Source organism: Petaurus breviceps, unplaced genomic scaffold (assembly GCF_028583685.1).
Source record: "Petaurus breviceps papuanus isolate PSGF00001 unplaced genomic scaffold, PetGlider_PUasm1.0 138, whole genome shotgun sequence".
In the NCBI taxonomy this organism is placed as follows: Eukaryota; Metazoa; Chordata; class Mammalia; order Diprotodontia; family Petauridae; genus Petaurus; species Petaurus breviceps.
The window spans coordinates 22,035,626-22,060,210 of NW_027185694.1; the positions used below are offsets into that span (position 1 = coordinate 22,035,626).

General features: G+C 39.3%; 1 protein-coding gene across 5 annotated transcripts in view; it reads left to right on the forward strand.

Annotated features, from left to right (window-relative positions):
• FAM234A (family with sequence similarity 234 member A) overlaps positions 1-24,585 on the forward strand; it is a 96,484-nt gene that overhangs the window by 33,459 nt on the left and 38,440 nt on the right. For 2 of the 5 annotated variants that reach the window (XM_069107718.1, XM_069107747.1), the window contains exon 1: positions 5,673-5,810. The gene's annotated coding sequence lies outside the window, so the exon portion shown is untranslated. Of the gene's footprint in view, positions 1-5,672; positions 5,811-11,264; positions 11,378-24,585 lie in introns of those variants that run through there. The other 3 variants (XM_069107743.1, XM_069107735.1, XM_069107724.1) reach the window with 3 other exon arrangements.

Sequence of the window (24,585 nt, forward strand, 5' to 3'; positions counted from 1 at the left end):
AGAATGACTACCAAACTGAAGATCTACAGAGCCGTTGAACTCACCTCATTGTTGTGAAACCTGGACAGTCTACCAGGGCCATGCCAGAAAACTGAATCGCTTTCATTTGAATTGCCTTAAGACAATTCTGAAGATCATCTAATAGGATAAGGTACCAGATACTGAGGTCCTTACTCGAACTAAACTGCCAAACATTCAAAGTGCTTCAAAGAGCACAACTCTGATGGACTGGCTACCTTGTTCGAAGGCAAAACAGTACTCTTGCCAAAGCCTTTTTATGCAAAACTCACACAGGGCAAGCATTCACATAGTGGTCAGAAGAAGCAATACAAGGACCCTCTCAAGGTCTCTCTCAAGAACTTTGGAATTGATTTTGTGACATGGGAGACACTGGCACAGGACCACTCAGCATAGCATGCCCACATCAGACAAGGTGCTATGCTCTATGAGCAAAGCAGAATTGAAGCAGCTCAAAGGAAACACAGGATGTGCAAATTTGGAGATTCCACCCCAAATGTTCACACAACCTATTTGTGCCTGACCTGTGGTAGAGCATTCCGAGCTGCTATTGGTCTGACCAGCCACAGTTGGACAAGTTGAAACTTAATTTAGCATAGAGATGTTGTTTTGGTCCTCTTAGAGAACAAACAACAAGCACCAAGGATTTTCTAAGTAAGCTATCATGGTATCAAAAATTAGGGTTGGGGAGTGGCTAGGTGGCACAGTGAGGAGGACCTGAGTTCAAATCCAGCCTCAGACACTTACCAGTTACTAGCCATGTAACCTTGGGCAAGTCCCTAAAGCCCAATTGCCCTGCCTTCTTTCTCCCCTCCACAAAGCAGAAATTAGGGTTGGTTTTATCTCCTTTTTACCTATCTCTATACCTTCAATTTCTTTCTCTTTTGTTATTACTATTGCTAGCATTTCTAAAACCATGTTAAATAATAGTGGGGAGAGTAGGAATCCTTGCTTTACTTCTGTATTTATGGGGAAAGTTTTTAGTGCACTTCAGTACATGTAATACTTGCTTTTGGCTTTAGGTAAGTACTTTTTATGATATTAGAAAAAGCCCCTCTATGCCTATACTTTGGAGGGGTTTTGTTTATTTGTTTTTAGTATAAATGGGTGTTCTAACCAAATTGTCTAAAGGTTCATTAGTTTTATTGGTCTTTTCAGAGAATCAGCTTTTCATTTTACTTACAATTTATGTAGGCTTTTTTCTCTGATAAGAGTTTGATGTCCAAGCTATATCAAAAAATGAATACACATACATACATATATGGATATGTATGCATGTATATGTGTTCATATACACAAAAGATCAAAAGCCATTCTCAAATAGATAAGTGGTCAAAGGATATGAACAGGCAGTACTCAAAAAAAAACATATGAGAATATACAGCTAGATCCTGATTAGTATGAATAATGAATTCCCTGAAATAGCTTCCTATTAGCACTATTCTAAGTTAGTTATGGTAATTAATTCAAATCTAATGGAAATATGTAGTACAAATTCAAATAATACAATTACTTCAGGGTAGTATTATTCATATTTGGATCTAGTAGTGCTCGGTCTAAATCACTAATAATAAAAGAAATGCCAATTAAAACATCCCTGAAGTTTCATCTCATACCCTGCAAACTGGCAAAGAGGTCTGAAAGTGGGAAAAGTAAATGTTGGAAGGGTTGAAGGAAGATATGCACACTGATGCATTGTTTGTGGAACTAGGAATATGTCTAACAATTTTGGAAAACAATTTGGAATTATTCAATTAAAGTTAATAAATTGCCTATAAATGCCCCATAGAAGCTATTGATAATAAGAAAGTCCTCACATACAGAATATTTAAAGCAGCACTTTTTGAGAGAGAAACAGATTGGAAACAAAGTAGATGCCCAGTGATTGGAGAATGGCTGAATAAACTGGAGTTTTTGAATGTAATGAAATACAGTATTACCTTGCTGTAACAATTAATGAATAAGATAAACAAAGAAGGATAGAAATTTCGATCTAGGTAAATTGATGAGGATGGAAGTAAGTGGAACCAAGGAAACAACATACACAGTGACAACAGCAATGTAAATGGAAAGAGCATCCACAAAAAAATCAAAAGTGAATACTGCAAAATTGTATAGAATAAGATGAGAAGTTATTTCCATCTCTACCCTTTACGGAGGTAGGAGGTCCAGGAGTATAGTACATTGCATGTATTTTCAGGCTTTTTAAAGTATTGATAACTATGCTGATTTCCTTGTCTTTTTATTTTTGTCTAAAAATATTTGCTATATGGAATGACTCTGAGAGTGAGAGGAGGAGAGTTACAGGGGGGAAGTTATGGTCAAAACAAATAATGTCAATAAAACTTATTTCAAAAAGAAAAAAAGTAGGAATGAAGTTTCAGTAGCACTTTCAGCCCTCAAAGTATTTTATGATGGAGTCATCTTTGAACTACTTAATACTAGCTTGAAAATGAAAAAATAGATCAATAAAACCCTAGACAAAGAAGAATTAAAAATATATTTGATAAACCCCAACACTAATGTCCTAGAAAAAAACTCATTGTTTGACAGAAAATTGCTGGGAAAACTGGAGATTACCTTAATATAGTTTTAACTAATTCTCATTAAAAGATGTTTTTGCCCCTAAAATCGATCTTCTTTTTGGGAAACAAATATAACTTCACAGATAAATGTCCATCTGGTCCCAATCTTTCCAACCTCCACCACAGCACCTGGGATTACAAGTATAATCTTCCACATCCTCCTTGTAACCAGTGTCAAATAAATTGAGAAACATCCCCATATATCTAATCGACTATACCAGTTACTGTGGTCATAGTTCTCAAGCATAGGTCTGGAAGCAGACATAATAAAATAATCCTTGGTCCCCGTACCAATCACCACTCTAGGCCCCTCAACCTGTAAGAGGGAGCATCCCAAAAACCTCAAAGATGGAATTTTTGTTGTACAAAAGGTAAAACTGGGAACCAGTTTTAAAGGAAGATGCTGCCTCCCTGTCCCCACCTCTCAATAAATGACATATAGAAACATAAAGTCTTATATATGAGGTTCCTCCCTTTCCTCTACCCAAATGCAAATACTGATTTACCATATAATCTTTCATTTGGAGAAGTCTGCTGTTAAAATTTTAGAGCCCTCATAAAACAATACTGCAGTGAGTGGCCTTAATTTACTGACCCAATATCCAGGGTTGAACCTGGTCTTTGGGGGGCCCTTGAGCACCCCATCACAGATGGAATTCTGGCCACCACCCTATTGCCTTTGGGCAGAATTGGTTTTGCAGTAGAGAAACTGACCCAAATAAACATTTTGTGCAGTGGGGAGCTATAGTACAGGTATAGCTATATGGGTATTCTGGGAAATTTTTCCTTGCGTTAGATATTTCTGTATATTGATGAAGTAGGAAAGCCATAGAATTGCCAAATGATTTATGTCTATACTGCACCTTTCCTAAAACCCAAAGGTTATCTTGCACACTGTGGCTGTTCTTAATATCTTTCTGCATAGGAGTGGTTCAATTCTGAATAAAAAAGGATAAGCCTAAAATATAGTAATTCCTATAGAACCCAGTCAGCGTTCTTCTATGAATGTACTTCAGCTGCCAGTCCATCTAAGGTGCATGTTTGAGGGTTAGAAATATTACAGAAAAGCAGTGGGGGGGTTGGGGGGGTGGCAGCTAGGTGGAACCTGAGTTCAAATCTGGCCTCAGACACTTAACACAGAATTAGACATGTGACCTTGGGCAAATCACCTAACCCCAATTGCCCTGCCCTCCCCCCTCCAAAAAAGAAACAGTTGGAACATAATTCTTAGGTGAATTATCCTGGTCTTTGTGCACAGGATAGATTAGAATGGGGAGAAAAGCTGGAAAATATTAGTTTTAAAAGACTGTTTCATTAATTAGAGTAGCTAGGTGGCAAAGCAGATAGAGTACCAGGCCTGGAGTCAGGAAGACTCATTTTCCTGAGTTCAAGTATGACCCTGGGCAAGTCACTTATCCCTGTTTGCCTCAATTTCCTCATCTGTAAAATTCCTCCTCCACTGCTGGAGAAGGAAATGACAAACCACTCCAGTATCTATGCCAAGAAAACCCCAAATGGGGTAACAAAGAATCAGACCTGACTGAAAAAACGACTGAATTTCACTAATCCAGGCCTAAGAAAAATAAGTCTAGGATGGGGTGGGGAGCCTTCAGTTTATCCTACCAGAGGTAGGGAACCTGCAGCCTTTCCCTATAATATGAGGAACTGTTTTGGGGAACAGCCTTAACAATATCCTTAAAAATTCTACTTGTTTTAGCTTTTGATACCCTCAAAATCAAGGGAGAGAAAGGACTTTGTTTCCTTGATTTTCCAATTGCCAAGCACCAAGACAGAATTACAGTCAGAAACAAGGGCTGGAAGGGGCAGTTCAGAGGTCATCTAGTCCAAACCACTATTTGACAGATAATGACACTCCACAGCATGGTGAATAAAGGGCTGGACCTGGTAGGAAGACCTATTTTGGTCTTTTTTTTTTTTTTAGAGGGGAGAAGGCAGGGCAACTGGGGTAAGTGACTTGTCCAATTTTAAGTAGAAGAGTTTGGAATCGAACCCAGGTCCTCTGACCCCCTAATCCAGTGCTCTTTTCAACTCTCTTATTTTACAAAGAGGAAACTAAGGCCTGGAGAAGGGGAAAGTGTTGAGGTCAGATTTTGGAGAGCTGTTCAGATGCAAAAGAATTCACTTAGACCTTTCCTGTAGCCAATGGAGGCTTTATTATGTGAAAGCTACACACCTCCTTTAGCAAGAAAGCTAAATGAAACCCTGATTATTTGGGGGAGTTATGCTTATATACAGGTTTCAGAATGATGTAGTTTTAGAGGGTTTTAATAGGGGTTAAAGATTAAAGGACAGGGGAACATGGGATAAGGGAGACAAAACAATTCTTTTGGTAGAGGTTGAGAAGTTTTATGGTACTTGGAGATAAAGTCTAAAGGACTTTAGGATGCCAAGTTACGGGATCCTCAGGAGGGTCTTCACAAAGTACAGGGAAAGCAACTCTCAATATTCTTCCTAATCTTTAGGGCACAGTTTGTACCCGCATCAGAAGGCGTGCCCAAGGTCACAGATGCCAAAGAGAATGCAGCTCTCCTGACTCCACTGTCAGCACGCTTTCCACTACATCCTCCCCTCTCTCTTGAGCCAAGACCTGGGCTACCTCTCAAGAGGGTGGGAAAATGTGTCCTGACTCTTTGTTCATGGGATTTTTGAGCTGGAAAAGAACCCAGGAATCATTGGAGTTAACTGGGATCCAGAACGGGGAGGAGACTTGCCCTCAGAGCCAAAGGTGCTAAGCCTTCGATCCCAGGTGCTCTGGCTCCAAATCCAGCGCCCTCTCCACAGTGTTTGCTGTGATGCCAGCAGTGGTTTCCAGGCAAGGAGCCAGGATCTCCTCCCGTGGCCCCAGCCCGAGTTGCACCTGTCCTTCCACCCGGCGGTAGCTAGAAAGAGGGGATAAAACGCCCTGACTTTGGCCCTGGACCCACCCCTGGGAGGATAGAGGAGGCCACGCCCACATTAGCGCCGACAACGAGGCTGGAGGTGTGGTTGAGGGCGTCGCGCCTGAGCCACAAAGGTGCCGCGTAGTAACAGTTGCTAAGCAGTGCCGGGAGACCTGCCGGGCGCTCTCTTTTCTGCAGGGCGGGGCTCCTGGGGCGGAAGTGACGTGAAGCCGGGAGGGGCAGGGGGCGTGGCCTGCACCGGCTTGGGTCTCGGGCGCAGTGACTGGCAGGCTAGAGCTGGATGCAGGTGAGTGAGCGGGTGCTCCTTCTCTTGTCCTTACTCTGAATGCAGCGGCCTTAGCCCGTCCCCAGCCCCCTGTCCCCCAGCACTGTGTCCCTTCTCTTTTCCCTTACGAGGTTCCCGAGTCTCTCCCCCCGAGTCCTCTGCTCTCCCCTGTCTGCGCTCCCGGGGTCCTCGTGTTCCCTCGCCCCGCCCCCCGCGTCCTTAAAGTTCCATTCTCCCAGGTGCCCCGCTACTGGGGAGCAAGCCCCCTCCCCAGTCCAATTGTGGGCGCTCCTTGGACTCCCGCCTGGAGGCTTTCCCAGACCGGCTTTTTCACTCTCCCGCTCCCTGCGCCTGTCTCTCCTTCAAAAATCTGCCGGACTTGGAGGGGATGGAGGGATGGGGTGGAAAAAAAGAAGAAATGGGGGTGGGGGCGTTTTTTCCCCACTTCAGGGATCTCCCAGAGAGGAACTTTGCGCACCACCTTCCCCCTGCACCCTTCCAGCGGCGGACCCCAACCCCTTTGCTCCCCAAATTCTGCATGGGACTGCCATACATTTCCTGGGGTGGTCGTTATTTCCTCTTAAAAAAAATTATTTCCGTGCCTTTTGCGTCCTAGGTCCGTTTTAAGGGTATGTATCTTTGGTCTCCCATGTTCTTTCCATAAGGAGGTAACTTCCTTAGGAAATGTTTATTCCCCTGCCGCCTCCCCCTTTCTGTAATTTTACCCTAGCTGGATTCATGTCTACTGTTGTAATTGTTTGGCTATCCCTAAGATAGATCTGGGTTATATGGCATTCAGGGGTGGGGAACCCGAGGCCTCAAGGCCACAGGTGGTCCTAGCCAGTGCGGCCCTTTGACCGAATCCAGACTTCACAGAACAAATACAAGGATTTGTCCTGTCAGGTTTGGATTCGAGTCAAAAAGCCGCGCCCACGGACCTAGGGCCACTTGTGGCCTCGAGGCCGCGGGTTCCCCACTCCTGAATTTGACTGTGAGATTGATTTGAATTGTTTGAGCTCCTAAAGGGAAGGTTTTGATGTTTACAGAGGTATTTCTGAGTATTTAGTCTGGGTGGAACCTGTTTTAAGTATTCTGCTAGTTATGAGATGTGTTTTATAGGAACTATCTATGTTACAGGTTTTAGAAACCTGACAACTCTTTGCAGTGAATTAAATTATCAGCTCTTCTTGATAAGACATTGGTATGGGTAGCAAAAAGTATTTGCTGTTTTTGAGATGCTTATAGAGAGAAATCTCTACTAGAATACTTACATTATTTTAAGAATCTTCTTTTCTGCACACTATTCCTGATAGTCAAGACAAGGATGAAGAAGACTGATTTTAATTTAAAATAAAAATAGATGAAGGTGGAGTTGTAGGTAGAATAATGTGTCCTAAAATTTGGGATAGGAGGCTTAATCCAAGTTCCTTAAGTAATTCAAGTAACTTATTTTATATAAAAATGTCTCCACAAAACCTCTTTTTTGTTGCTGCTTTCCATAGGCATCTATGACTTCTTATTTTAAAAGACTTTAAGATAAGGGATGAAAGTGTACATGTCAAAAGTCTCATATAGTTATTACAATAGTGACTCACGAATAAGTGATATAACAGCATATTAAACTTTACATCTCATTTGAAAGATGGATTTGCCCTTAATCCCTATAATAAAAGCATTTGATATAGAAAGGAAATGATATATTTTAGGGTAGAAAGAACACTGGACTGAGACTTAGGAAACATGAAAAGTCCCAGATCTAACTAAATGTATATAATCAAAAGACTTGGTAAAGAAAAATGTTAATATTCTACTTTGCATTTTAGTGACAGAATAAGTGACAGAAACTTTTTTGTATTAATTTAACATCAAATTCAAACATTTATAGTTTAGAGTACAATGTCCAAGTTGACAGTCACACATTCTGACCTCTCTCTACCCCAAGAAAATTTGAGGTAACCTTTTAGTAATCTCCAACAAAGAAAAGGTCACAGTATGTTAAAATTGGGGCTTGGAATCAACATTCCAGAACAATTTACCTAATCTTCAATTACAACTATCCCTTTCCTTCCTTTACCTATTCTTTTGGGATTGAAAGGACTTTTTTCTCCTTGTGATCAATCTCTTTTAGAGAAGGCACTTACAAGTGGGCCATTATACTCTCTTGAGGATGGAGGAAGTCATGATCTTAATTAGACTAGGAGCTACTTTTTGTCCTAAGTTTGTTTTCCACCCATAAACCGTTTCCTGGAACCGAATTGTTCTTTAGTCTCTACCCACTTTCCTGGAGGAAAAAGTTTAGAAAGTGTTTTAGATTGAAGGAAATATTCTTTCTTAATATTTTCAGTTGAACTAAAGAAGGAGGTTTTTCTTGTTTCCGCAATGTCAGGTTATTAATGTCCCAACCTACCTAGGTAAAAGAGGCCATTCTCTACCTCATTTCTTACCTAACCTTAATCACTGGATGGGCGTTGCCTCAGTCAAACTGAGACCTGTTTAAGATCTTATATTAAAAGGCCTAGGTCTCCCACTGCAAATATCTTGCCACTGGAACCAGATGGCTCTAGAAGAGGGAGTTGAGGATGGTGACTTTGCACAGTCCTCCATCACTTAAATCCAATTCACTTGCATGTCATGGCATCACCTCCCTGAGGTCATCTTTTTTTTTTTTTAAGCAATTGGGGTTAAATAACTTGCTCAAGGTTACACGGCCAGGTGTTTCTGGGTGGGTGCTAAGTGTCTGAGTCCGGATTCGATCCCAGGTCATCCCGACTCTGGGGCCGGTGCTCTTACTCACTGTGCTACCTGGCTGCCCCCATGGTTTTCTTTGAGAGTGAAGGACAACAACCCAACCTCCCTGGTTATTTTTGCGTTATTGTCTTTTTAAACTATTACATAATTTGGTTTTGTAAGTTATCATTATAGTGATCAGCTTAATAAACATAGATGTGGTGTTGTAGGTGAGAGAGAAAAGTATTGGTAATTGGGGAAATTTCTCAGGAATAAAAAGAGGTGGTAAAAATATCTTATTTTTCTTTTTGCTTTTATATTTCTTTTTTTTGTTTGTTGGTTGGTCACAGAAACTACTCACAAGTCCCATAACCTTTCCTGAATTAAAAATCCAGCCTCTAACACTTACTAGCTGAGTGACCACTTAAATCTTTGACTCAGTTTACTTATCTGTAAAATGGAATAATAATAGCACCAACCTCCCAGGGTTGTTGTGAAGATCAAATGAGATAGATAATTGTAAACCACTTAAAAAGATGCATGGCACATTGTATAAATGTTAGCTATTATTATTAATGATATTAATTTTTTTGCTGGTCCAAAGTGTTTTCCTCATAACATCCCTGTGGGGAAAGCAGAACAAGGGTTATTATTTCTATTTTGCAGAAGGGACAAGGTCACTGAGGTGTAGGACTTGTCCAAGGGATGTAACTTGAGAGAGGGCAAGGCCTCTTTCATTTTTTGTACTTGTATTCCCAAGGTCTAGCTAGCACAATGCCTTACACTGAGTAGGTGGTTAATAGATATTTATTGAATTTAATTGATTTAATTGAAGTAAACAACCAATGTAAACAGATCAAAGAGTGGAATGACCAGATTCTGGTTCTTTAAGACATTTTACAGAAGACAATCAGCTATAGAACCTGATATTTTTATGAGATTATTCTGTGTAATATAATGTCATATTATTTAGAGCTTTCACCATAAGCCTGAAACGGAGGGGAAACTATCATTCAAACTGTGACCTGTTGGACAGACTATGCCGTCTCCCCTGCCTTAGGATGGGCTTCATAAAATTATTTCATACGGGTGTGTAGCCTGTTTCTGTTGTTCCTCTTTTTCTTCTCCTAGGTTATAATCTTTACTCCCTCCATGTCCCACTGTTTCAACCTGTTCATGCTGCTGGAAGTAATTGTGTGCCTCTTCTTGGAGGAAGTGACATTTGGCAAGACAAGGCTTAGTAGCTGAATGAAACCTAACATCTAAAGATGATGTCAATGCCTTACTTAAGCCCTACTTAGATAATTAATAATTACTTTTAAAGTCAGCCGATTTGGAGCCATAGCTACTAAGTGACCTTTTTATCCTTTAACAAAGTGCTTTTGCTTTTGCTAACTGGGAAACAAGATATTATTGTTAATCTGTAACCTTAGGATTTCTCAGAAGACTTTCTCCATTAAAAAGGCCAGTGCCCTTCCTCCAAATAGCTGTCCCGTTTTTTATTTATATGTCCGCACTTCTTTTCTTCTCTGTGCAAGTGAGACTTGATTTGAAAACCCACTTGATGTTTCTTCTGAGAGAAATAAAAGGAATGGATGGATACTCTGCTCAAGGGCAGGTCGCATGACATAATAGAAAGAGTGCTAACCCCAGAGTCAAAGGGCCACAGTTTGAATCTCCCCTGTGAATTCTACTATTGTGACCTTGGGCAAGTCACCTAACTCCCCTGGGTCTCAGTTTTCCTCGTCTGTAAAGTGACAGTTGAACCAGATGGATGGCCTTCAAGGCCCCTTCCTATTGAAAGGGGTGACAACCCTGCAAGTATTGAGTCACCAAGGGTAGATGTATTAGAAAAGCTGAAAACAGCTGTTTGCAAACATTAGAGAAATAAGAAGCAAAGAATTTTATTTTATTTTATTTTAAAGAAAGGCATTTGTTGGGGCTGTGCACCTAGTAGGCCTGCTCCCATAGGAGGGGCGGAGCAGCAGCAGAATCTCCTTCCTGTGAGAGGCAGAGTGATTGGCTTAGTTAGATGTCTAGTCTACAGATGGTTTGATGGAATTGGGGGTAATGGGAATAGGAAAAGGGAGGAGGGGCAAGCACAGCTCTGGAATGCTTGGGATATCAGGTAGTCCTGAGGTGGCTTTGTCATACAGATACATAAGAACCGGAAAGGGGTGAGTGGGACACGCTGGGTGTCCACAGGGAAAGGGAAGGGGAAGAGTTCTGGAATGTCAGGTAATTAACTGCACTTTGTGAAAGCACTCCAAGGTGGAGGGCTTCAGTGCATAGTCTTTGATCACTTTTCTGGCTGGTCACATCCTGAAGCAAAGAATTTTAGAATTGGAGTTAGGAACTTCCTGCATTGGTTTCCTACCTCAAATATTTACAAGTTATTTGATTTAGTAAGTCAGTTAGTCTCTCTGAGTCTTGATTTCTATAGTTATAAAATGTATAATGCCAGTAGTCCTTTCCTAATACTGTAATTGTGAGAATCAAAAGAGAGAATGAATGTAAAGTGTTTTGTGAATCTCCTAAAATTTTTATGAATCAAGGTTTCCTTAGAAGGCTAAGAACTGTCTGGGTTTTCATAATACTGTTCTTTCTTGGTTCTCTTTTTTGTAATTTTTTTTTTTGGTTTTATTAATTTGTTTACTGTTAGTTTACAAGATTCAGTTCCACAATCCCTTGCGTTTCAAATTTTCTCCTCCTCTCTCTCCCTTGGCAGCATGCAATCAAGTATAGGATCTGCAAGTACTTTCACATTAGACATTAGCCAGGTTGTAAAGAAGGATTGTAACCGATGGAATGAACCATGGGAAAGAAGAAACAAAACTAAACAAGAAAAAGAAACAGAGCAGGTAGTTTGCTTCAATCTGCATTCACTCTGTTCTTGCTAGTCCTTTATCTGAATGTAGACATCTCCTTCCATCATGAGTCTTTGGAGAACCTTGCATTGCTGAGAAGAGTCTAGTCTATCAAAGTTGGTCGTCACACATACTGTAATTGTGTACAGATTTCTGCTGGTTCTGCTCTTCTCACTCCGCATCAGTTTGTATAAGTTTCTACAGGTAAATAGGAAGTCTGTCTGCTCCTCATTTCTTTTTTTTTTTTTTTGCTTTTTGGAGGGCAGTTGGGGTTAAGTGACTTGCCCAAGGTCACACAGCTAGTAAGCGTGTCAAGTGTCTGAGGCTGGATTTGAACTCAGGTCCTCCTGACTCCAGGGCTGGTGCTCTATTCACTGTGCCGCAGCCACCCCTGCTCCTCATTTCTTATAGCACAGTAGTGTTCCGTTACATTCATATACCACAACTTGTTTAGCCATTTCTTGGCTAATGGATCTTCTAATGGATCCTCATTCATGTTGTGCTCTATAACTGTGGATATACCCCAAGACTCTGCCTTGGATCTTCTCTCTCTAGACCCTCTTCCTTTGGGGCCTCATTAGGTCCCATGGATTTAACTATCATCTCTCTGCAAGTGACTCCTAGATTTATGTGTCAGTCACAAATGAGATGTCCCATAGGCACCTCACAGTTAGCATATCCAGAGCATACATAACTCATCTTTCTCTTTGAACATCCCTTTTCTGAACTTAATTCTGTCAGTGGTACCATGATCCTTTTAGTCAACAAGGCTCCGAATCTCAGCATATTTTTGACGTCTTACTCACTCTCTCACCCTGTGCTTCCAATTGCCACATCTTTGCTAATTTGATTCTGCCTTTACACCACCACATCTTATGCCCTTTTCTACTTAAGTGACTGCCATCCCTAGTTATCACGTCTGTCTTGGATTATTGGGATAGCCTCCTAATTGGTCCCACCTCCTCTAAGATCCCTTAGCTTCAGTTCCTTTGTGTGGGCTTTCCTATTGTCTCTTGACCCAACTTGCTCTTGTCTCTCTTCTCCCTCCCCCTCCCAATTGTATTTAATATACTTGGGGGGTGGCTAGGTGCAGTGACTCTGCTCTGGAGTCAGGAGGACCAGAGTTCAAATGTGGCCTAAGTCACTTAACCCCAATTGCCCTACCTTCCCCCCCCCAAAAAAAACACCCCCAAAACAAAGAAAATAATAATATACTCTTATGTGTGTCTTTCCTAACCGCACGGAAGGTAGTTGAAGGCAGGGATTCCCAGAACCTAGTACAGCGCTTGGCTCATGGTAATTGCTGAATAAATGTTTGATAGTTCCATATGAATGGCAGCTGCTGTTTACTTTAAGAGGACATTTTTAGGGTGCAGTCATCATCATAGATCGTTATTTTTTTTTTTTAACTCAGGCTGCTGCTTTTAATTTATGAGAGGAAAAATATGAACAGTAATGATGGACTTTGGCTAAACCAAAACAGAATGTACTGTTTGAGTTCCAAGCAATATACAGCCTTATTTTCCTTTGGAATGTTAATTGGCAGTTTAACCACTATTTTGCAGCTCTTCAGTTGTTCTTTATCCTTAATTATTAGATGTACTCTCCTGAATGGAATGACTGTAGCTAGCCATTTGTCTAGAGTAGTCTCTGGTTTGCCAGAGCAGTGTATCGAGAAGCATTCACTTATCCAGGAGGAAAGAATACTTTCCCAGGTTGGGCCAGGGATGGGACCTCTCTGTTAGGTAGAACTACTGGTATTCCTGCCCAAACAAGATAATGATTTAAACTGCAGGGGTGGGGAGCCTGTAGCCTCTAGGCCACATGTGACCTTCTAGGTCCTTGGGTGTGGCCTTTTTACTGAGTTCAAGTTTTATAGAACAAATCTTATTAAGGGGATTTGTTCTGTGAAGTTTGGATTCAGTCCTAGGCTGAACTGGAGTACCTCGAGGGCCACATGTGACCTTGAGGCTGTAAGTTCCCCACCCTTGATTTAAGGAAAAGGCCAAAACCCAAAAGTTTTTTTTTTTTTTATCCCTTTGCAAAGTGTAAAGAATTATTTTACTGGAGGCAAAAGAAATTTTAAGGATGGAAGTGGTGGTGGTAACAGTGGCCACTCAAAACACTTGGATATAGTCATTCTGGAAAAAGAGATAGCCTATGCCAAGAAAGCCCTGGAGCTGAGGGAGGGTAGCTTGTCATTTTCTTTTTTTTTTTCCTACTTTTTCTTTTGGAGGGGGGAGGGTAGGGCAATTGGGGTTAAATGACTTGCCCAAGGTCACACAGCTAGTTTTTTGTGTCAAGTATCTGAGGCTGGATCCAAACCCAGGTCCTCCTGACTTCAGGTCCAGTGCTCTACTCACTGGGCCACCTAGCTGCTCTCTGTAGCTTGTCATTTCCAAGGGATCGGAGACTTCTGAACCACTGCAGGGAAGAAGTATAGTCCTATTGAAAAAAAGTGTTTAGTATCTATTTTTTTTAATTAAAAAAAAATGTCATTTCTTTCTCTGACTCCACTCTACAGATGAGGAAACTGTGGAAAACAGGGCAAAGTGACCTGCCCAGGGTCACACAGCTAGCAAGTATCCTAAGCTGGACCTGAGCCCAAGTTTTCCTGACTCCAGGCCCAGCATTGCATTCCACTGCAATCACCTAGCTGCCCCGAGTATCAATTCTAACAGTAGACATCAATAATGGCACAGTCTTAGAAATTTAATACAACTCTTATAAAGAGTAAATTCTGGTCACAGGCTTACTTAAACCCTCTTTAGAACTAGGTAGAACATGTAATACTCAGATATATTTTTTCCCCTTGTTTACATATATGACTCTTTAAATTGAATAAAAACCTTTTCTTTATATTTTTTTTCCAAAAAGATTATTAATTCTTAGAACTTCATTGGGAATATTTGGAAAGTGTTAAGCTCATATAGCACAGACAATTGAAAACCACTTTTTGTTAATTAACTGGCAAACCTGGGCTATCTTGATGTTTGCCAAAATTAATGAGCTCTTTAACTTTTTCTTTTAACTTACAAAATAAAGTAGACATAATTTTGCTGGTATTTAGACTATAAAAATAACTAAAAGCACCCTGCTATCCCCTGCAGACTTGGAAAGAAATATTAGGATTTATTCCACTTAGGGGACAGCATTAGAATCAATAAGTAGACAGTAGAGGATTGATGATTTCTGTTAAATATAAGGGGAAACATCCAAATTATTAGATGATAATAAAGCTCTTCAAAAGTCAGAGATAGTGTTTTATTGAGCACAGTACTTTGATCACAGCAGGCTCTTAATAAATATTTGTCTCCTTTCACAATGGAATGTAGGTAAATGGTCAATTTCCCATCACCAGAAAAGTTTAAATCTAGACTCCACATCCAGAGATCAGCCAGCTAATTGAATAACCATAGCAGCTTGGAAGGGGTAATCTGAATTTCATTAGCTGACTTCTGAGATCCCTTGTAATATTAAGATTCACTGATCCTCTGACATTTACAGTACAAAGTACCCACTGGAATTACACAGAGCTGATATAAATAGCTTTTTTTCTCTTTGTGTTTATATGTTACAGATCCTTCATTGTGGCATAGAGGGCAAAAATTTTCTAAAAATGTTTGTTTTTCCATGTCTAAATAACTAGTGATAATATCTGTTTTTTTTTTTCCAAAGGGATGGGTTTAGAAGTGGTAAGGAAGCCACACAAAAGTGTGCTGAATGTATGTTTAGGGCAGAAGCTTAGGAATTTAATTTTATAAATGCAGTAAAGGCAAGGTCGCATGTTTAAACTTCCTTCATTTTTTTAAAAACATTTTTACTTAGTTAAATATTTCTCAATTACATGTAAAAATTTTTAACATTCATTTTTAAAAATTTTGAGCTCTAAATTCTCTCCCTCCCTTACTCCTTGAAAAGGAAAGCAACATGATACTGCTTATATTTATAAAGTCATATAAAACATATTTCCATATTAACCATGTTGCAAAACATGGGTTTTTTTTTGCAAAACAAAAAGAAAACACAAAGAAAATTTTTTTAAAAGTGCTTTAGCCTACTCTCAAGAGTTCATCAGTTCTCTCTTTGGAGGTGGAATAGCACTTTTCATCATGGGTCCTTTGAAATTTTCTTGGATCATGGTTTTGATCAGAGTGACTGGCTAAGTCACAGCTGATCATCCTTACAATATTGCTGTTACTGAGTACAATGTTCTGATTCTGCTTACTTCATTTTACTTCTATTCATAAAAGTCTTTCTAGGTTTTTCTGAAATCGTGTTGCTCATCATTTTGTATAGCACAATAGTATTTCGTTATAATTCATATACCATGACTTGTTCAGCCATTACTCAATTGATGGCCATTCCCTTAATTTCCAATTCTTTGCCACCACAAAAAGAGCTTCCATAAATATTTTTGTACATATAGGTTATTTTTCCTTTGATCTCTTTGGGATGCCGTCCTAGTAGTATGAACTACCTTTATTTCTGAGCTAAGCTGGATAACCAATATAATAATACCCCTAGAGTTTTCTGGAAGAGTAGGACATATTTTTGTTTAGGCATAATATCATTATTAGTTGAATGCCCATAAAGCTTGTGTTATCCAGAGCATAGATATTTCAGTGCTCAGCATAACCTAGACAAAACATAGAGAAAAAATGGTGATAACATAAAACAGCGATACCTCAAGTTGAGCAGTGTTGCCTTTTTTTTTTTGAAGCAAGGCATTTGGGGTTAAGTGACTCACCCAAGGTCACTCAGCTTGTATGTGTCAGGTGTCTGAGGCTGGATTTGAACTCAGGTCCTTCTGACTTCAGAGCCAGTGCTCTATTCACTTCGCCACTTAGCTTGCCTTGCCTTTATTTTTAAACCAGATTCTTTTTCTTTCTATCCTACATGTTCCCTTACCTTATTTGGCCAAAGAGATAACTTTGCAAGGAAATGGAATTGGTTAACAGACATTTCTTCTTAATAGGAATAGAATCCATTATTTTAAGTTCTCTAACCTAAAACAGCATTATCAGAGTTGTCCAAGTGGAACCCTGGGGGAATTCATTTTTTGAAAAACTAGGGAGAATTTGGTATTGAGCTAAAAAAAATTGACAAAAGAGTCCCTAGAGATTCCATTGCTAAGTGTATACCCCAAGGTCAAAGACAGAAGGAAAGACCCATATATATAAATTATTTATACCAGCATTTTTGGTAGCAACTTTACTAGATTGGAGAATGGTTAAGCAAATTGTGGTATGTGAATATAATAGATATTACTGTACCATAAGAAACTATTAATCTGACAAAGTCAGAGAATCATGGGAAAAGTAATGCTAAAGCTGGGAGGAGCCTCAGGAACCTGATCCACCAGAGGAAACTGACGATCAAGAAATCAGTCAAGTATAGTAACTTACATTTGTATGATGCGCTAAGGTTTGCAAAATATAAATATTATCTCATTTGATTTTCACAACAACCTGGGAAAATAGGTGTTATTATTAAAATCTCCATTTTATGATTGAGGAAATTGAGGCAGACAGAAGTTAAGTGATTTGCCCAGGGACACACAGCTACTGAGTGTCTGAGACTGGATTTGAACTCAGTTCTCCTGACTCCAGGTCCAGTAGTCTGTTCACTGTGCCACCTAGCTGCTGTGTGGGTAGCTTTATTAAGTAGCTACCATGTACCAGGCATTGTGCCAAGTGCTGGGGATACAAAGAAAGGCAGAGGACAGTCTCTGCTTTCAAGGAACTCCCAGTAGAAAGGAGGAGACAACATTCAAACAAATTGGATATAATCTCAAAGGAAAGACACTAAGATTAAGGAAGAGGGGAAATGGCTCCTGTAGATGAAATGTTAGCTGAGACTTCAAGGAACCAGGGAAGCCAAGAGAGGAAGGTAAAGGAGGAAGTTCCAGGGAGATGGAGTGCTTTGTGTCCTACTGTGAAAAAAAGCTGCTATAAATATTTTTCTACCTCTGGGTCATTTTCTCTTTCTCTTTGATCTCTTTGGCAGAGGGGAAAGGAGAGAGAAAGTAGGGGAAGAGTAATAGACCTAATAATATTATATAGCTGGGTCAGTGGGTGTGTACAGTTTTATAGCTTTTTGGACAATTTAAAATTGTTGTGCAGAATGACTGGTTCAGTTCACAGCCCCACCCACAGTGCATTAATGTGCCTGTTTTCCCACAACCCCACCAACATTTGTCATTTTCCTCTTTTGTCATCTTTGCCATTCTGAGGAATTAAATATGGAACCATAGAGTTGCTTTACTTTGCATTTTCCTAATTATTAGTGATTTGGGGCATTTTTTCATAGCTTGATTTTCTTCCTTTGAAGAATATATGTTCTGACTTTATGTTTTAGAGAATAGTTATTAGTTAAAAAAATAAATTTGTATTGATATCTTTTGATTTTTTCCATCACCAAAATTTTCCCCGGTGTATCTCCTCCTCCCCACCCCAGAGAGCTGTTCCCCAGAGAGCAAATATTTTAAAAGAATAAAATGGAAAGAAAAAAATCAATAAAACTGAGCAATACATTGAAAAATCTGAAAATATTTGTAGTGTATCATACACTCATAGACCTCTGATCTCTTTAAAGGAGTAGGGCTATCTTATATCTCATCTTTGGAACCAAAATGACTCTTATTCTTTTAGTTTTGGTTCAGTTGTTTATATATCTTGGATCAAAGAGACTTGCCCCAAAAAGATTCTTTTCTCTGACCAATATGCTAACTAAACCCTCAACCTTTTTACATGTTTTTTTGTTGGTGTCTTTCTAATGACCCACATCATATAAATTAGAGTATTAGCAGCAGAAAAGAAGGAAACATGTATCAGGTTTAGCCAAGGATTAACAAGCCTTTTTGTTCTGATTTTGTTATATAAGCATGAAGTCACTGGCTTTGCTTAATTTGACCATTCAGTTTTTTATTTTTAGTTCAAAATTAGTTTCTTTTAATTCCATTTTATTTTATTTTTAGTTCTAAATGTTCTCCTTCCCTTCTCCCTCTCTCTCACCTATTGAGAAGGCAAGAAAAACAACCCCCATTACAAATACATATAATCATGCAAAACAAATTCCTGCATTAACAATACCCAAAAAGAAAGAAAATATGCATCCATCTGCACTCAGAGTCAATTAGCTTTCTGTTTGTAATGAATAGCATGTTTCATCATGAGTCTTTTGGAGTTGTGGCTTGTCATTTTATTGATCAGAGTCCCTAAGTCTTTCAGGATTGATCATCTTTGCAGTATGTTGTTGTTATATACATTGCTCGCCTGGTTCTGCTTACTTCCTACTGCGTCAGTTCATATAGGTCTTCCTAGGTTTTCTGAAACCATCCCCTTTACCATTTCTTACAGTAGTATTCCATCACATTCATATACCATAACTTGTTTAACCATTTTCCAACTGATAAGCATCCCCTCCTTTCCAATTCTTTTGCTACCACAAAATGCTGCTAAAAATATTTTTGTACATAAGGGCATAAGGGGCCCTTCCCGCTTTCTTTGATCTCTTTTGGGGGTATAGAATTCCTAGCACTATATCTGGGCCAAAGAGTATGCACAGTTTAATAGCTTTGGGGGCATAGGCCATATTGTTTCCGAGTAGTTGGACTAGGTCACGGTTCCATTTACAGTGTATTAAAGTACCTTTTTTTTTCATAGTTCCTGCAGCATTTGTTATTTTTCCTTTTTGTCAACTTAGCCAATCTGATGAGTGAGATAATACCTCAGAGTTGTTTTAATTTTCACTTACCTAATTATTAATGGTTAAGAACATTTTTTAATATGGCTAATTAATAGCTGAGCTTTTTTCCTCTGAAACCACCTATTTGTGTCCTTTGACTGTTCTTCAGTTGGATAATGGCTCTTATTCTTATAAATTTGCCTTATTTCTTTCCATTGTATCTTAGAAGTGAGATCTTGATCAGAAAGACTTTGCTTCAGAGTTTCTTGCTCTTTGCAGGAGTCTCCTTTTGCTTGTTTGCTATTTTTCCTCTAGTCAATATTCTAAATTTCAAATTCCAATTTAACTATTTTTTGATGGTGTCTTTTTAATGACCCATACCTTATTATTTGGGGTACTAGCTACAGGAGAAAAGGAAGTGTGTATTGCATTTTACCAAGAGTCAGCATGTATTTTTATTACTTGACCATGAAGAGGCTGACATTTGCTTTGATTTTTACCTTTCAACTTGTTGATAACCTTTATTGATAATTAGTAACCTTAAGACTGCAGATATTAAGAGATACCCTATGGAAAAATCAGCATAAACGTTCAGGAGGGATTTCTAATCGATAGTTATAAAATAGAGCAACAAATATACTTTGATAGTTCTTTTTAAACATTTGAAATGAAAATGAAAAGCCTTTCAGCATTGTATATTAATTTGTGAAAAGAATACCGTGTCTTCAGCCTTAAAAGTTTACATGTCAAGGTAACCTCATCAGGTGAAATCAAACCTGTCCTGGAATTTGACTTTTGGCTTTTTTCTACAAATGTTTTCAGTAATTTTATAAGTGATAACACTGGAATACCTCTGTCTCTTGTCCAAAAATGGCAGAAAGGAAGTAACTGCAATAGGTGGTTTCAGACACCAAGTGAAGGCCAGATATCGTGTGGCTTTTAAAAGGCTGTTCTTTCTGTTGGTTTTCAAGTTATGTAACATGGGCATAGTATATGCTCGGTCTCTCAAGAGCTGCTTTCTAATTAAGCAACTTTCTGTTAAGTTGGTTCTTATCTTCTCCCCCACCTCACAGTGCCTAGAGTCTCTCTCATGCTCATTTGTAGTTTTTGTGACTGTAAGGGTCATACTTCTGCAATCTCTCCAGCCTCCTCACCCCTACAGTAAACTAGAAATGTCCTGTTTGTGCCCCCCTCATACTGTGTACAGCGAGTGCTTTTTTTTTTTTTAAATAAGTGGTTGTTGAATTAGTGTTAGCTTTTGACCAGGTGCTAACCAGGGCCTTTATGTGCTATATGATCAATAAACAAATATTTATTAAGTATTTATACTATTTTATAAGTTATATGTCTTTTTGTTGTTGGGGTTTTTTAGGACACCTTTGGACACGACTTTCTCACCACTAGCCTAATTTCTGCTTAGTGTTCCATGGGTCAGTGGGTATGCACAGTTTAATAGCTTTTTTTGGACAATTTAAAATTACTCTCCAGAGTGACTGGTCCAGTTTACAGCCCCACCAACAGTGCATTAATGTGCCTGTTTTCCCACAACCCCACCAACATTTGTCATTTTCCTTTTTTGTCATCTTTGCCATTCTGATGAGTTAGAGGTGGAACCATAGAGTTGCTTGTATAATATGCCCTTAGTACTCTCAGTTTTGTCTCCTTTATGTTTTGAGTCAGTTTGCTTATCACCTAGCATATCTAATGTTTTTAGGGCTGAAATTTTCCCATCTAAGCCTTTTAGTAGCTTATATAGACATTGATTTATTTTGAAAAGCCCTTGATTTCCTATCTGAAGTCAATTTCCTGTTCTTTCATCATTAGGTTAGTATTATTCAAATAAAACAGCTTTCACATAATACTTTATCTTTTTAATAATATTTTCATTACCTACCTACGTACCTACCGGTTGGTTTAGGCCACCAAACTCTTCAAGGCCATCTTTAAGGAAAAATCAAGCATTCTTCATTTGTACCTTGCATTGGGTATGGAAACATTGATGATACTTAGTGTGGGGTCCTTGGACCTCTTCCACAGAGGATAGACATAAAGCTGTTGAGAGTTACAGAATTATTGAGCCACTTAATCTCTCCTGTGTTTTCTGTTAGGTAGTTTTTTGTTTTTGTTTTTAAATCTCTAATCACACTGGAACAAAAAATCTTTGATCCCTAGTAATGTCTGAAACAAACGAAAAATGACTGATGGAAATCACACAGTTGTGTTTGCTCTGTTCTCTTAAGGGTATGTGATGGAACATGCTAAATGAATATTTTCATATCCTGCTAGTAATAAATATTCAAATCTGAGTCATTTCTTCCTGATCTGGAAACTTATGCACAGTGGCTTTTGTATGGACTTTGTATGAAGCAGCATAACACAGAGGGAAAGCAACCCCTTGGAAACTTGGGCTTAGAAAATTCTCTTTGGGGAGGCCAGGTGGCGAACTAAGAGTGTCAGCCCCGGCGTCGGGAGACCTGGTATTGGGTTCTGGCCTCAGATACTCGGCACCCACACAAAAATAACTGGCTGTGTAACCTTGAACAAGTTACTTAACCCTGATTGCTTAAAAAAAAAAAAAGAAAATTCTCTTTGACTTTGTGGTTCTTGTCAGGTTTCTTACAGAATTCTTGCAGCCCTCATTGTCCCTATTAACTTTGTATTGCCTGGTGGTGTGTACCACTTCTCTAAAGTGTGTACCAGCTGCAGGTCTTGGCTGGATCAGTGGTACCTTCAGCGAGTCCTGTGACCTGGGTTTCCATTTCCTCTGCTCTAAAATGAGAGGTTTGGATTAGTGATCTGCAGGGTCTACCTTATAGTGTCTATTCCAACCCTGATATTATACCATCTCTAGATTCTTGGTCTTGTCTCTCTTATGAGGCTGTAAGTTCCACAAGGTCAGGGATGGTGTCTTGTGTATCTTTGGCAAGCTTTTATTTTCTGCTTAGTACTGGCCACATAGGCTGCACAGAGGATACCTGATACTGAATTGAAAATTCTTTGGACCTGATTTTTATAGTAGAGAGGACTGAAAAATGACTGGCTTTGAATGCTGAGATGCTAGTCGTGTGACTCTGGGTTCACTTAGCCTTTCAGGGCCTCAGGATCCCCTCTCTGCAAAATGTAGGAGTTGGACTCAGGGACCCCAAGGTCTCTTCCAGCCCTAAATCTATGGTTCTTTGATATAAAAGTGATTTATGATAAAAAATTGACAAATGCACAGGATTTCAGTGCTTTGCAGATATATTTACTGTATATATTATGACCAGGACTGAACGTCAGCATAATTATGAATGAGGTAGAGCTATTTTAGGACCTGTTCCTTCTTCTAAAATTCCTTACCCTCAAGTTGTTCAGTTTCTGACTCTTCATGACCCCATCTGGGATTTTCTTGGCAGACATACAGAGTGGTTTGCCGTGTCCTTCTCCAGTTCATTTTACAGATGAGGAAACTGGGGCACACAGGCTTAAGTGACTTGCCCAGGGTCACACAGGTAGGAAGAGTGTGTTTGAGGCTGTATTTGAGCTCAGGTCTCCCTGACTCCTGGCCCTGTGCCACCTAGCTGCCTCTTCTCAAGTGTGCAGTACAGTTAAGCTGCCCAGGGCTTCTCTGAATGAGAAAATGTGGTTAAGTTCAATCATTTTAAATGACTTGATGTTCTCAGCGATGATGTGAGTAGAATTGTTAAAGTTGGAGTCATGAAACCTGAGATTAAATCTTGTTCTTGACACTTGCCAGCTAGGTGGTTTTGAATAAGTCATTTAACCTCTTAGAACCTCAGTCTTGGGGCAGCAAGGTGGTGCAGTGAATAGAGCACCAGCCCTGGAAGCAGAAGGACCTGAGTTCAAATGCAGCCTCAGACACTTGATGCTTAACTAGCTGTGTGACCTTGGGCAAGTCATTTAACCCCAATTGCCTTGCCTTCCCCCCTCAAAAAAAAAAAGAACCTCAGTCTCCTTATTTAAAAAATGGGAATAGTGGTACTTGCACTGTAGACTTCATAAAGTGGTTTGTGAGGAAACACTTTGTAAATGACAGTGAATATTGTGTGACCTTGGGCAGGTCACTTGTAGGGCCCCAGTTTCTTCATCTATAAAAGGAGGGGGTTGAACTAATTGAGCTTTGTAGTGATCTTTGCTGTTGATTATGTTATTTTACTACCTTTCTCAAGAATATTTGTATTTTAAAAGTGAGAGTAGTACGGAGTAATACTTTTTTCTTCTTTTTTAAAAAAATTATATTTTTCTATGCTTTATGATATATCTGATAATAGTACAATAGGACATTTTAAAATTTTTTTTCCATTTAATAGTATTTTATTTTTTCCAATTACATGTAAAAATAGTTTTCAACATTCACTTTTATTTTTGAGTTTCAACTTTTTTTTCCTCTCTCTCTCCCCCCTCCCCAAGACAGCATACAGTCTAATTAAGGCTATACATGTAAAATCATATTAAACGTATTTCCACATTAGTCATGTTGTGAAAGAAGAATCGAAACAAAAAGGAAAAACCACGAGGAAGAAAAAAAAGAGAAAATAGTATGCTTTGATCTGCATTCAGACTCCCTAGTTTTGTTTTTGTTTTTGTTTTTTTTTTGCTTTTTGGAGGGCAGTTGTTGGGATTAAGTGACTTGCCCAAGGTCATACGGCTATTTTTTTTGTGTTAAGTGTCTGAACCCAGATCCTCCTGACTCCAGGGCTGGTGCTCTATTCACTGTGCCACCTAGCCGCCCCAAGACTCCCTAGTTCTTTCTCTGGGTGTGGATAGTCTTTTCCATCATGAGTCTTTTGGAACTGTCTCAGATCGTTGTATTGCTGAGAAGAGCTATGTCTATCATATTTGGTCATTGCACAGTGTTGCTGTTACTGTATACAAACTTCTCCCGGTTCTGCTCACTTCACTCAGCATCAGTTCATGTAAGTCCAGGTTTTTTTGAAATCTCAAAAGTAATAGGTGTTAAGGAGGCAATTTTAAATATCGATGATAGATGTTTTTTTGATTAGAAGCTTGTGTTTTATAGCAGCAAAATTGGCTTTTGTCTTTATATTCTGTCTGTATGTTCAGTAAAATATGATTCTGTATGCGTAGACTTTGCCCAATTTGAGGGTTATTGAAGGTAGCTTGCAGAATGTACTAGTCTAGAGTTCAAAGGTAAGGCCTGTGGGAGAATGTGCCTCTCAGGCTCTCAGGAAGCAGAACCCCCAGATTACTATAATTAGGGTGGAGTCCTGCTGTCCACATACTTCTCTGCAGTGCACAGAGAATAGTCACAGAAGAATTCATTTTATACCTCACAGTGCTGGTTACAATTGAGCTGAACATAACCACCCTGCAGACTGTGGGAGAAAAAGGAATTTGATAGAAGCTTGCCGTCAGTGTCCAAAGAACTTGCTGCAGCCTATTTTGAGAAAACCTAACTTGATACTTTGTTGTAGAATCTTGATAGGAATTTTGCTTCATAAAGCATTTCTCTGAAAGATAATTAACAAATGGTTATTCAGGCCTTCCTGGCA